Here is a 13,084-nt window from a genome sequence, read left to right as displayed (position 1 = left end):
GGGGGTAGAAAACACATTGCCACAATCTCATAGCTTCCTTTTCAATATTTTAAGCATTTAGAAATGAAGCCACTTGCTGGAAACCTGTAAATATACTGTTTAAAGATACATTTTTATGTGGCACTTGTCCTTCAATTTGCAGAAACCTTTTAACACCACACGCCCGTCTTAAGGCCTTTTCACAGTCGCCACAGCCGACCTGCCAATGGGACGTCAAAATGACAGATCTTGCTGGCGCGCCAGGATTTTGAGTGCGCGACCAGAGGTTTTTTCCAGCGGCGCACAACAAAGTGGAAACCGGAAGCATGGACGAGTTCGAGGGCAACCGGATGCAAGTCTCTCTTGTAAACTTACTGGGTTAAGATCTTTTATGGTGGACGAAAGGCTCGATCCCACGAAGTAAGTCATCGAATCAAAACCTCTACGTCAATGGTGCTGCCAGTTCTGCCGTTGTTTACCTTTTTCTTCTTCTTCTAGTCTGTAGAAATAGCAAAGTCGGTAGCCTTTCCTCATTAGCGCCACCTCTGTTCAGGAGAAGACCAACTAGTGTCGCGACCACCAGCGCGGGTATAAATAGTTCCGGCGCTCCCATGACATCACATTTGCACGCGACAGGTCAGCTGCGGCGAGTATACCGGACGCCTCAGCCTCTCAGCTGTGGCTAACCAACACAAAAATACACATGGAATTCCAGTGTGAAGCTTCAGCTAATAGGAATCATAATGCTAAACAAGATTACACAAAGTTAGCTCTACAGGTAGGGGGAAATGTCCCAAAACCTCAACTACTAGCACGGGTTAAAAGCGCAGAAGCCCCTTTCACTCTACCTACCTACCTACATACCTACATACATACATACATACATACATACTACATACCTGCAGTGTAAGGCTCAAACATACTTTCTGCGTTTGGAGTCTGAGGCATCTGCAGACTTGGACACGCAGTTCCATTCAGAGCTCATTGAGGGTCCGCATCGGTCCGGCGTTCTGCGCACGTGCATTTCCAGATCCACACAACACACTCTATTCCAGCTGGTGGTCTTTGTATTCCTTTACAGACAAATTATATAAATGTGGATAACGGCAGATTTCCTCACACAACCTCCCTTCAAAACAAGTAGGGCCTATCTATTTGGTTGTCTTCTTTTTTTTTCTTTTTAAACCAGTGGTTCATACGCCACCAACTGGACCTGAGTGTGGAAAAACCAGAGCATGTGCAGCAGGCAAGCTTGCTATGCTTACAAAAGGAAGAATATATATATAATTGGTCAAACTTTTAAAAACAGAGGAGATGGTAATGCATCAAGGGGGCAAGAAGAATAATGTGACTAATCGACCCCAACGGATCATGTAAACCAGGAAGGAGGTTTAACAAACTGAGCCTAACCCTGATGTCTGAGTTGATTCACCCTGAGATGGGAAACTCAGAGTTTTCGGTTCCAGAACAGCTGATTTGAGTTGGTTCAATCAACTCGGAGTAGGTTCACTCAGGGTTACGCGCGTGCACAACCACTATAAAAAGGCAGCATGAATGGAGCCACGATTCTACGATTCACCATGGTAACAGCCACAAACAAACGGGTCGGCGTAAATACTCATGCGCACATACAGTGAGTTTGAACATGCATTTCGTTAAAAAAGGGGGATGTTAAAGCCTGTCCACGATGGTTGAGGTTAGTGATATGAGAACTGATAAGGTATCTAATGAACTGTGATAAAGAATACCTCTCAAATCGGTTATGTGGAAATGAAAATACATCGATAGTCGGGACTCAATATCATCTCCCGACGTAAACTCTGTGAATTAATACAGCTTTTTCATCAACGGGATCGTCGACAAAGGACATGACATGTTTGAGAAAAAAAAAGTTATATAATCTGCCTAACATAAACCAATACGTTTTTTTATTCATGCAGATAAACTGCATTAAAATGCACCTGATACAGACTGAATGAATGAATGAAGAAAGGAGTTTCTCTCAGTCTCCTGAATGAGAGAAACTCTAGGTTTTTTTTAGTTTCTCTCAGACTGAGAGAAACTCGAGGTTTCTTGAAGAAAACCTGCTCCCGACCAGGTTAGGTTCACAGGCTCAGTTACCATAGTAACTGACTCTGAGGTTAAGTTACCTCTCTTTCCGAAACGGAAAACCCAGAGTTTCCCTCATCTCAGGGTTAACAAACCCAGTTTTCACTAAACCTGCTTTCTGGAACGGGCCTCAGTAGTGTTAAACTCAACTTCACTACGGGCTACCCTGGAAATGAGAATCACATCAAGGGACAGACATGTAGAGCTTAGACATGTTTTTGGAAAAAATTAAAAATTTATTGGGGGCAAGTCCCAGGATGAATACTGGACCTAACAGCCATTACCTTGTCAACAGAGAACCTAAAGGAACTTGTTACAGTCATCTGTGGAGAAACATGGTGACGTAAAGCGCGTCGTTGAAACAATGTTATCCAGAAATCTTAGGATTTCTTTTGAAGAAGCAATTAAGTTCGCAAAGTAAGCACTTGGACGACACTTCCGTCTTAGGGGCCATCCACACTGAAACGCTTTTTGGTGTCAACGCACATGTTCTGCATCGTTTGCATCCTGTAAAACGCACTGCCTGAAGACGCACGTTTTTTTAAATCTGGTCCCAGCGAAGCCGCATGCTTGCGTATCGATGATGTCATGGCCACACCCCTCGACCTCTAGCCTTCTTACCCCCGCGACGACGTCTCATAACACCACCACCACCTACATAAACATGCCACGCCACCTATAGGCCTGGCATATGAAGTAGTGTGTTGAGTCATTTACAAATGGATTCGTTTGGACGCCAATTTTCCTGGAACGCTGCCAGGGAAGACGGGGAAGAAAAAAAAGGTCATTTTGGTACGTGTGGACGTGGCCTTAGACTACAGCCAGCGCGTGTCATCCACGGAGAAGTGTTGGAGATAGCCATAGTCCTAACCTTTAAAAAGGTGCTACTTTGTCCAACAACTCGGAGCAATGCTCATTACAAGACTGCATTACAAGCTCCACATCGTTGACATTAGTATTAATATCACAGCAAAAGTGCTCTGTAAACTGATCCGCCTTATTCGGAGTAATGATCGCAGGAACGCAGTGTTCTTTTCAGACAAAGTGTCAGCATTTACACACAGAGAGAGAGAGAGAGAGAGAGAGAGAGAGAGAGAGAGAGAGAGAGAGAGAGAGAGAGAGAGAGAGAGAGAGAGAGATATCCAACGAATGACCACTTATGTGAGTGGAACATAGCTGTAGTAAAATATACATTAATAATACTCTTGATTTTCATCTGCAGTGGTGGTACAACAACAAACAATAAAGCCAACATCTCCCATGATTCCACGCAACTTCCCCATCTCATCAAAAAGTTGTTCAATGAGAGACCCCAAAGTGAGAATTGACTGTTTTTTTTTGTTTGTTTTTTAAATCAAGTCTTTCATGATACAAATGCAGCAAGCTGCCTTATACTTTCTAGAAATTTTAGATTTCTAAATAGTCTAACCGCACTGGTGAATCTTTTCACTTGTTTAAAAGAAAAGACTTTTAAGGAGTCGGTTATAGAAAGAGGATTTGATAAGATGGTGGTTCAAAAGCAATTTGACGCAAGGAAACCATGGGAGTAGCAGGGCTGAGGTGGAGACACAGAGAGAGAACAGGAGGAAACTGAGTGTAGCAGAGTGAAAATGGAGGTTATTTGTTGAAGCGCGTCAGTGTGACAGCACATGTTCATTGTCAGTTTTTGCCCTGTTGGCTGCCAACTTTCAGCTATCTTAATTGTGCTCCTTTGGCAACGGCATAAAACCCAAACAGGGATTTCAGTCTTCATGGCTTTCTCTCTGTATTGTGCAGTATGTCTTCTGTCATTAGTTCTTTAGTCAGTGCAACTGTACAGATTTCAGAGCATGCAAGACACCATGCTTGATGTTGACTTTTAATTACAAGCTGCTTGTGAAGTATAAATAGATAGCGTACAGTAATATGTGGCTTTTTTTGCTGCAGTATTATCACAGATAACACCTTGTATGGTGAGTCATACTCCATGCAGAGCATGTGAAGCTGCTGTAGAGAAAGTGAGAGAGACAGAAGAAGGGAGGGGGTTTGGGAAGGAAGAATAAAATGTTATCTCACTGATAGGAGCAGAGATGCCTTGTCTGGACTAAATTACCAGCTGCTACGAGGGGAAGTAGCCTGTGAAGAAGGGCCATGTGATGTGAAATCACTCCAGTGGTTTGTGGCCTGCAGGGAGCCGCGTGGGGACAGGAGAAGGCCAGTGAGCGATGAGTGGCAAACAAACAGTTCACTGAGTGACACACAGCGTACGCAGCATGGACAACCCGGGTTGGAGGTTAACACAGCAAGAGCAGTGAACTCTCCAGGGTGACAGGGCAACGAGCAAGACAGAAGCGAGAGGGATTGTGTGTATGTGTCAGACACGTGTGTGTGTGTGTGTGTGTGTGTGTGTGTGTGTGTGTGTGTGTGTGTGTGTGTGTGTGTGTGTGTGTGTGTGTGTTCCAGAGAGAAGGGAAAAAAAGAGGGGAAGCAGACATAGTAGGAAAAAACGTTATTTTCTAAATTACACAGGGTTTTTCCTGCATAGAGCAATTTTGGGGGGCCTCCCCCAAAAAGGTTTTAGCCAGCCCCAAAAGGAAAATCACTAGCACCGAAAAGAATGGAGAATAAAAATAGCTATTCAAATCCTCTCTACATGTGTTTAAAAAGGACCACGAGTCATCAAAAAGGCGCCTGTAACGCGATAAGTTGGCTAGCGGATAAAAAAAAAAAAAAATAAACTTCAGGCCCTGCACGCAAGTATTGTATCATAGTGTATATTAAGTCATAATGCAGTCTGCATGAAGTGTACAAGGGTTTAAGGACACTGGGGCACTTTACTGGGGTAAAGTTTAAAAAGCCTTTATTATATTTCTTGGCCAAATCATTGAAACTCGTATTGAGGCAACGAGTCTGTACTACCTTTATCTTTATGACACATGAGAAAAAAAAGCCACCATGGATGTCTACGCTGATAGCTAGTTAACGGTTTGTCATAGCTCATGCGGAGATGATTGCTGCTCCTGCGCTGTCTCACACACTTTAGCTCTGGAAATGCCAACGCATTAGAATGTAGCGACGTGTACAATCGACATCCTCATGACACAATGGGCCAATTAATGTAAATCTAGCACTCTTGGTATCTCAGGCTTACTTACTCGTCCGCTGCAGAGGCGCTGTTGTCTAAACCTCTCCGTGCTGCCTTGAAAGAAGGGTCTCACTTTGAACTCACGCTGTGGGTGTTCTGTAACCAGGTGTCTTTTTTTTTTGTTGTTTATTACACAATGAAACTCCTATTGTCTAAAATATCTTCACAAGTGACACATTGTGGCTCCAAACAGTTTCTCTTTTTCTCCAGTATTTTTGCCTGGATCTGCGCACACTTGGTCCCCCTTCTGTGTGGATGTATTGGTTCCTTGTTCATTTAGGCCCAAGGTTGTGTAGTGTAAATCCAAGTGTTGCCCCTCACACAACTGTTTTGGAATTCCTGACAGGGCTGCACAATTAATCAAATTTTAATCAAACTGGCTTCCCATGATCAAATTCGCGTGAACGAGCAATATTTAAAATGCGTCATTCCGTTCATAGAACGTTCAAGTTTTATTTTTAATTTTTTTTGCAAAGCCAATATAGCGCGCCGTAAACCTAAGCTGCACCACACAGCGTAGTTTCTAGATGTAGGCAGTCACAGAGGACAGAATAACATGAGGAAACTTGTCCTGAGAATCGGATCGTCATCCATTGTGTGGAAGCATTTTGGCTTCAAGGCAAGTGACACAAAACAAGAAGAGGTCATATGCAATGAGTGCCGTAAAGTTGTGTTGGCACCACAAAGCAACACAACAAACCTCTAACCACTTCACACACCATAAAGTTCAATACGATGAACGTATGAGGGCCAAGAAATGCGTTGCAAAGACTAATCATCCCACAACATCAACTCAGGCATCCATCGAAGCGAGCCTCTTTAGCGCATCACCTCCCAGTAGTCTATTTCTGCATAGTTCTGCATTGAAATGTTCTCATTTGGTTACATTCTGTTATGGAATATTTGTTTTTCATTGATTGTATATTTTGAGTTTTATTCACATCCATTATGCAGGTACAATGCAAGTTTATATTTTGCTTCCTAAAATATATTTACACAATGGAAAACGGAATGTTGAAGTTTTGCTACATTTCTTTGTTTTATTTTTTTTAACTATTCTTTAAAGGAGATGCACTGAATTTTGGAGAATAAGAGGACCCATTTTATTGTGATGCGCATATTTCTACATTAGCAGGAATGTAGCACAATATGGATGTGAAAGCTATAATTAGCCTATGTGACAATAAAATTTGCTTTGGTTAAAATCAACAAATAATTGTGATGATTAATCGTGATCTCAATATCGATCGAAAATAATCGCGATTGTCATTTAGGCCATAATCGTGCAGCCCTAATTCCTGAATATTCTTCTCCTGTTAATCTGAAAGTTGTTCTTGTAAGCGAAGGTCTGTTGGACTCGCGTGTGATTGGCGTTTCTTAGCTCTCCCCTTTTCCATATTGAGTTTTTAGGCAAGGCAAGGCAGTTTATTTGTATAGCACATCGCAACAGGGCAATTCAAAGTGCTTTACATAAAACATTAAAGAGCAGTTAGAAACAATTAAACAATTTTAAACATTAATAAACAAATAAAACAAAATAAAATGATAGTCGTAAAAAACAGTATTAAGAAATAAAAAAACAACACAAAAAGATGGCTTTAGCTTAGATTTAAAAGAACAGAGTTGCAGCGCGGGTTTCTGGAGGTCAGATTAACATAAAACCACACTCACATGGACGTTTTAACAGACAGTGCATAAAATGCGTGATATAATGTCCGCCCAGTGCTGTTCCTGTTTCCTTCTGTAAGTACCTTGAAAAAATAAAAAATAACTTTTTTTTTTTTTTTAGTTTATGTGCAAAAGTATTCATGCAAATGGTTCACATTTACATTTTGATTAAACCCCCTACTGCTACAGGGCTCCAGATTAACTTTATCAGTAGGAGCACAGTGGCCCCCTACTGAAAATTTTAGGGGCGCAACCAGAAAATTTTAGGGGCACACACCGTAAATCAACATGCTAACCAAATATTCACATTTCTACTAATTTTCACTGTATTACTAATAAATACTTTAATAATAGATGCAGAAATTAGAATGTGCCGTTTCAAATTCAGTGTCATGTTTGAAGATTCAACTTAGAAGGCGCCATTGCTGTCATGACAGTAAACAAAATATTAAAAAAATATACCAATTCTATCTACAATTCCAATGAATTCACCTTAAAATTAAACATGCATTGTTTAGGCTACTACCCTTAGGGTTGGGTACCTTTCGCATCTGAACCAATATTGGTACGGATACCTGAAATTATGTTCCAGTACCCAACGGTACATTTTTTCGGTACTTTCCCTCTGTAATTGCAAAACAATTATTTCAGTTGTGAAAATAATTCCAAACCTATTTATCCTATGTACTTAGAACATTGTTATTTTATTAGAATATGTTACACTCTAAAGAAATTAAACAAAAATAAAACCCCTCCCTCTCTCCTCCCAAACCCGTCCCTACAACCTATTAAATTGAATAATTCATTTCTTACTCACTGTAACTTTTTTAGCCCGTTGTATTTTCATCATGACCGTTTTTAATTGCTCTTTAATGTTTCATGTAAAGCACTTTGAATTGCCTTGTTGCTGAAAGGTGCTGTAGAAATAAAGTTGCCTTGCCTTACAACCTCAGCCTGTCAGTCAGTCCCCAGGGCACAGTTGCACACTGTTGTGCCTGCTGCTTGTCTCAGAGGAAGTGTAGCCTAACGTCAACAGCACCGTGACTGTTTTTAATATCATATAGCAGCAAACGCTGTCTGTGGGAAGTTTTTAAAAACTATAACCATACTTGAAACCACTTTATCGGCATCACTCACTGTGACTTCAACAAAACAGCTGACGTAGTTTGCGCCGATCGCAACTCCGCGTGTGTGTGCGCGAGTGTGTGTGCGTTTGTGTCGGAGCACCGCTCTGTCAATTTTCAGAGAGGACAGATAAGCTTGCGCGCTCAGGTACCTAGCTACGTTTCGACATTTAACGTGTAAAAAAGGGGGACAAATTTACTGGTCGCAAATACTCAAATATTGGTCGCAAAATGCGACCATTTGGTCGCAGTCTGGAGCCCTGTGCTAGATGGCTATGCTGAGACGCACCACTAGTGTCCCTGCCTAGCAGTGCCTGACTTTTTGCTAGAAGCTAACAATGTAGCTATGGCTGAACTTTGGCCTAATTTAGCATATCAACATTAGCTCACTAAGAACCTGGGAACCACAATCCCAAACTGGCAGTTTGATTTTCTGTGTACTGAATTGTTTACCTAAAGTAAACTTGTTTGACTTGCATGCACATCATGTCTTCTTTTAAATATCCTATTAGTTTTTCTAAAATTATACTTTAAAAAATCCCAATATATCGCCTTACGCACAGTATCGAAATATATTGCAATATACTGAATCGTGACCCATGTATCATGACCCGTATTGTTATCACCAGATTCTTGCCAAATACTTGCCAATACCCTCTACTGATTCTGAATGTGAGGCAGTTCACCGAACTCAAAGGATTACATATTTATTCTGATTCCAAAAGTAATTTGCCTTTGTCATTTCCTTGTTTACTATCAATTATAACAACAGCTTGGGCAAGTGTCACAGACGTGGGAAACTTATGAAATGTATGCACCCACAGACAGAGCTTCCTTTCCATTAGTTATAATTGTGACTGATTGCACAAGGACATTCTTGAAAATAACCTTGAAGAAGTCTTATGCTCAATTTCATTAGTGGTTCCTGGTTTAAACCCTGTAGCACTAAACCATTTGAATGATTTGCCAGCGGTGCCAAATGGCTTTTGTCCCCGTTTCAGCCAGCAGAGCGGTGCCAGCCATAGTGCAGATGAGGACAACCATGGAAAACATTGACTGTGTCGTTGCTGTAATCTCCGTTCAGAGTTTCCTCTTTAATGTTAGATTTGTTCCAAAAGAGTGATGATGTAATCTGAGCCAACATGTTACAGCATAAACTAGTATTTGCATCTGTCTGATGTCCTTAACTGTAATGTGATGTGGACTGGCATGTGCAGTCTATTCTGTTTGACACAAGTTATGGACGAATGCCCCAAGTGATGTGCAATCTGACAGATGGAAGCGATCGACAAGTGAAAGAGATGATGGCTGAACTCAAAAGACAATGGGCAAACTCAGACGTCTGGAAGGATGAACAGCTGGAAAAGACAGAACGCATCGGTGGATGCAAACGACAACACGCGTCAGTCCTCGGTAAACCGCACCTCAGACAGATGTGAACACCAGTGAAAGGTAACACGGTGCAGTCATCAATGAATAAAGGCAGACAGAAATTAACAGTAACATTTGATATAAAAGAAGAAAGCAGTATGAACACTATGCAGGCACAAATTAAACTCAATAAACTTCAGCACAGCAGACTGATTGCATTCACTTTTTTATCTAAATTTGCTGTTTGGCCAACACAGTCGACCCCACCCGACCCATTTGTAATCCATTTGACTAATGGAATAATCCATTTGCCTGAAACAGCGAACATTCATTGTGTGAAATAGCCTATTGACGGCTGTATTTGGAGGTGAAAACAGACTTATTTTGTAATCATTATAGCCTATATTTCAGGCTTTAGGCTATGTATGAAAAAAAGTCTCACGGAAATCATAGAATGTTAGGTTGTAATGCATTTTCATCCCTAGACTGGCAATTATAAACAATGAGGCAAACAACAACAACAAGCTGTGCCTTTGCGCAATCCTGCAGGACATTTAGCTTGATGTTAATGTCTGTATGACACCTCGAGTCGCACCGACAGCACTACAACAATCCAATCTTTCTGTAACATTTGCTCCATCGCTTAGTTTACATCTGGCGTTCTTGTCTTTGAAGCGTTTGGTGCGGAAAGAATATGTGGCTGTCGTACGAAGCTGCTACAGCAATCAAAAAAAAAAACAGTATGGATGACAGGCAAAGTCAAAATACATGTCAAGGACAATCTCTTCCACTCGTGGTTCTCGTCTGCTGTCTGAGGCGTTTCGAGGGGTTCAGAAGACGGGGGGCGTTCAACAGGTGTGATGTGGAGATTGTGCGGACATGTGATGTCGTGCAGCTGCTCTGAATGAATTGGACAGCTGCAGGCAGCATCCATCTCATCTGATTGAGGGCAAACTGTCATACGTGTGACAAGTCACAAGTCCAAGGAAAGTTGGCCAAATCTGAGGCTCTATAATCCTCAGGATTTAAGTATCCTCACGAACAGACTCGAGGATTAAACCTGCAAATACTTAACAATTCCATATAACTATTTATTACCACTATACAGAAGTTTGTACAGTCCTAACAGTCAGATAGAAGCACATATTGGGCAAATACTCAAGTGTATGTGAACAGAAATTGTCATTCATCAAATTTTACCTTGTTAATTTATACTGAAATTTACACTGAGGAAAATATCTGATACAAAAGCGCGTAGCTGTGGACCAATTCAACTCTGACAGATTGGAGAGGGTAGTGATAGTGGTCATGTAATATTGATTTATTTATAAAGAAAAATTATTATTATTATTATTATTATTATTATTATTATTATTATTTATCATCATCATTATCATCATCATCATGAAATTAGTGTTCATTAACGAGTAATGTATGATCTTTCAACAATTTCAAGTGAATAATATAACAATTTACAGAAAATATTGTTAAAGCTTGTGTCATGTGGTGCCCCCCCACTGGTTGTGAATGGTTGGTGCCCCTGGGCACTGGCCCAAGTGCCCTTATGGATAATCCGGGCCTGCCAGAAGTGGATATTTTAGGAAAACAAATGAAGTACAATGACAGTGAAACTTTTGCAGATACACTCACTCAGTGACGGACTGGGTTTAAAAAAATGGCCCAAAATGTTAACATAAAAAGCTTGAGAAGAAATCATACAGACTGAACACACACATAGGCTCGATGTTAAGGCACAGTATATAATATAATACAACAGCTCCACATGAAAACAGCATTGCACAGCCACAGTGCGTGTCACAATACCTTCATCAGAATATTAAATAGGACTCTATGATATGAGGAAAATATCTAATTGTAATTATTTTGACGGATATTGCGATTGCTATATGATTCACGTTATTGGAGGGAATGATCATTTTTGTATCATTAATCTAATTTTCATTGAAAAATATGATTATAGTGAGATTGTTGAGATGATTTAGTCTGTTGGAATACGATTTGTCGGACAGTATGTCTCTGCAACACCACAATACTTAATTCAGTTTGACACATATTTTGCCCTGCGATATGGATATTGCACTAGTCCATATTGCGATTTCGATAAAATGGCGATTCATTGTGCAGCCTTAATATGAAAACAGCAATGCACAGCCGTTTTTAGTTTATATACATTTATTTTTTGTTTGGGCCAGGTATAATGTCTCAGAAATATGTAACGTTAGCTAGCTATATAGCTAGCTATATACAACAAATGGTTGGCGAACTGCATATAGGAATGGCCATGATGTTTAGTCTTTGCTCTACTCTACTGTCCGATGTAAAGCGCCATCTCATGTCAAGTCTTTGATTCAATGTCATGAGAGTAACGGAAATTCATGCCGTCTCCTTTTTTCAGAAGTGAAATATTATCGCTGAAAAACTGAAAGGATTTAATGTTACATTAATTTTAATTTGTATTAGTTTCTTTAACATGGTAGTTATAAACCACAATATAGCTAGTTTAAATCTGTGTTGAGTTTTCCTTTAAGGTTTTAGTTTTAATTTAGCTTAAGTTTACTAGCTACATTTTTTTTTTTTTTAAGTTTTAGTTAGCCGCAGTGCATATTACAATAACGTTAACTTCATCAGACTATGAAAAGTGCACTGCACAGCCCCAGAACATATTACCAAAGAACTTCTAATATCCGTAGACCGGCTTTGATATTACATAGCTAGCTAGCTTTGACTTACCTTCATGTAGCTATAGGCTAACGTTGGCAAGTTAACAGGCTGGGCGAAGTAATGGTATTGAGCATCTCCAGTTGCTTCCGGCTCCGGAATCCACTTTCCAAGGCTTTTGGTTGTTTATCCGTCCATTTTTGCCACAAGTGCAGTGTCCAAGTCTGATTCTTCGGCCTCTTCCTTCTTGTTTGTGGCTCTGCGATGTCCGTATTATCTGCCACGCTAACGTTAGCGGAGCTAGCTGAACCATTGCTGTCGCTACCTACAGCTAGCTAGCTGCGGCCCTGCAGCTACAGTCTATATGCTGCGACCTCGCTGGTGGCATGTTTCGAGAATAAATGTTCTTTTTACACATTTTGTTCCCTCAGCCAACAGTTCCATTTGTTATTTTGTTATCTTTTAGTCTGTCATGAATGTATAGACCTTTTTCACGGCAGACATGTTGACATAGTAGGAAAAGCACAGGTGTACTCAAAACCATTAATGATGGCTGCATTCCACTGGTATTGCTGTCTCCTGGTATATGCTGACTCACTGAAATAGTTTACTCACACTTGATGGAATGGAGCCATCGTTAAGGTTATCAATTTCAGCTGTGCTTTTCCTACTATGACAAGTCAAAATGTCTGCTGTGAAAAAAAAGTTCCATTATATAACAGTGGTGACACAAATGTCACACCCGATTAATTTCCGCTTTCCGCCCTCACTTGGCCTTTCCAAAGATCCTTTAAACCATCTCCGACCTTTCCACTCCCTACGTTACTTCAGGGGATCATAGGAGAAATACATGGAAAATGCTGAGAAAAACAATATATGTGTATTAAAAGGGGGAATTGGGGCAATCCTAAATGTTTTGAGCTGTATCCAAAAAATAACTTTGCATAAAAATAAAAAACAACAAATTTATGACAAACGACAAAATTATTGTTATTTTTTATTCCTGTTGCATCCATGAATCTGCCCCCGC

General features: G+C 40.5%; 1 protein-coding gene across 4 annotated transcripts in view; it reads right to left on the bottom strand.

The window, feature by feature from the left end:
* The window catches only part of LOC120546024 (leucine-rich repeat transmembrane neuronal protein 4-like), a 231,460-nt gene extending 218,824 nt beyond the window's left edge, over window positions 1-12,636 (bottom strand). For all 4 annotated transcript variants that reach the window (XM_039780761.1, XM_039780763.1, XM_039780762.1 and 1 more), the window contains exon 1: window positions 12,127-12,636. The gene's annotated coding sequence lies outside the window, so the exon portion shown is untranslated. The remainder of the gene's footprint in view (window positions 1-12,126) is intronic.
* Between the last annotated feature and the right edge of the window lie 448 nt (window positions 12,637-13,084).

This window comes from Perca fluviatilis, chromosome 17 (assembly GCF_010015445.1).
Source record: "Perca fluviatilis chromosome 17, GENO_Pfluv_1.0, whole genome shotgun sequence".
In the NCBI taxonomy this organism is placed as follows: Eukaryota; Metazoa; Chordata; class Actinopteri; order Perciformes; family Percidae; genus Perca; species Perca fluviatilis.
Note: the sequence above shows the minus strand (reverse complement) of the source record. Positions and strands in the feature narration are given on the sequence as shown.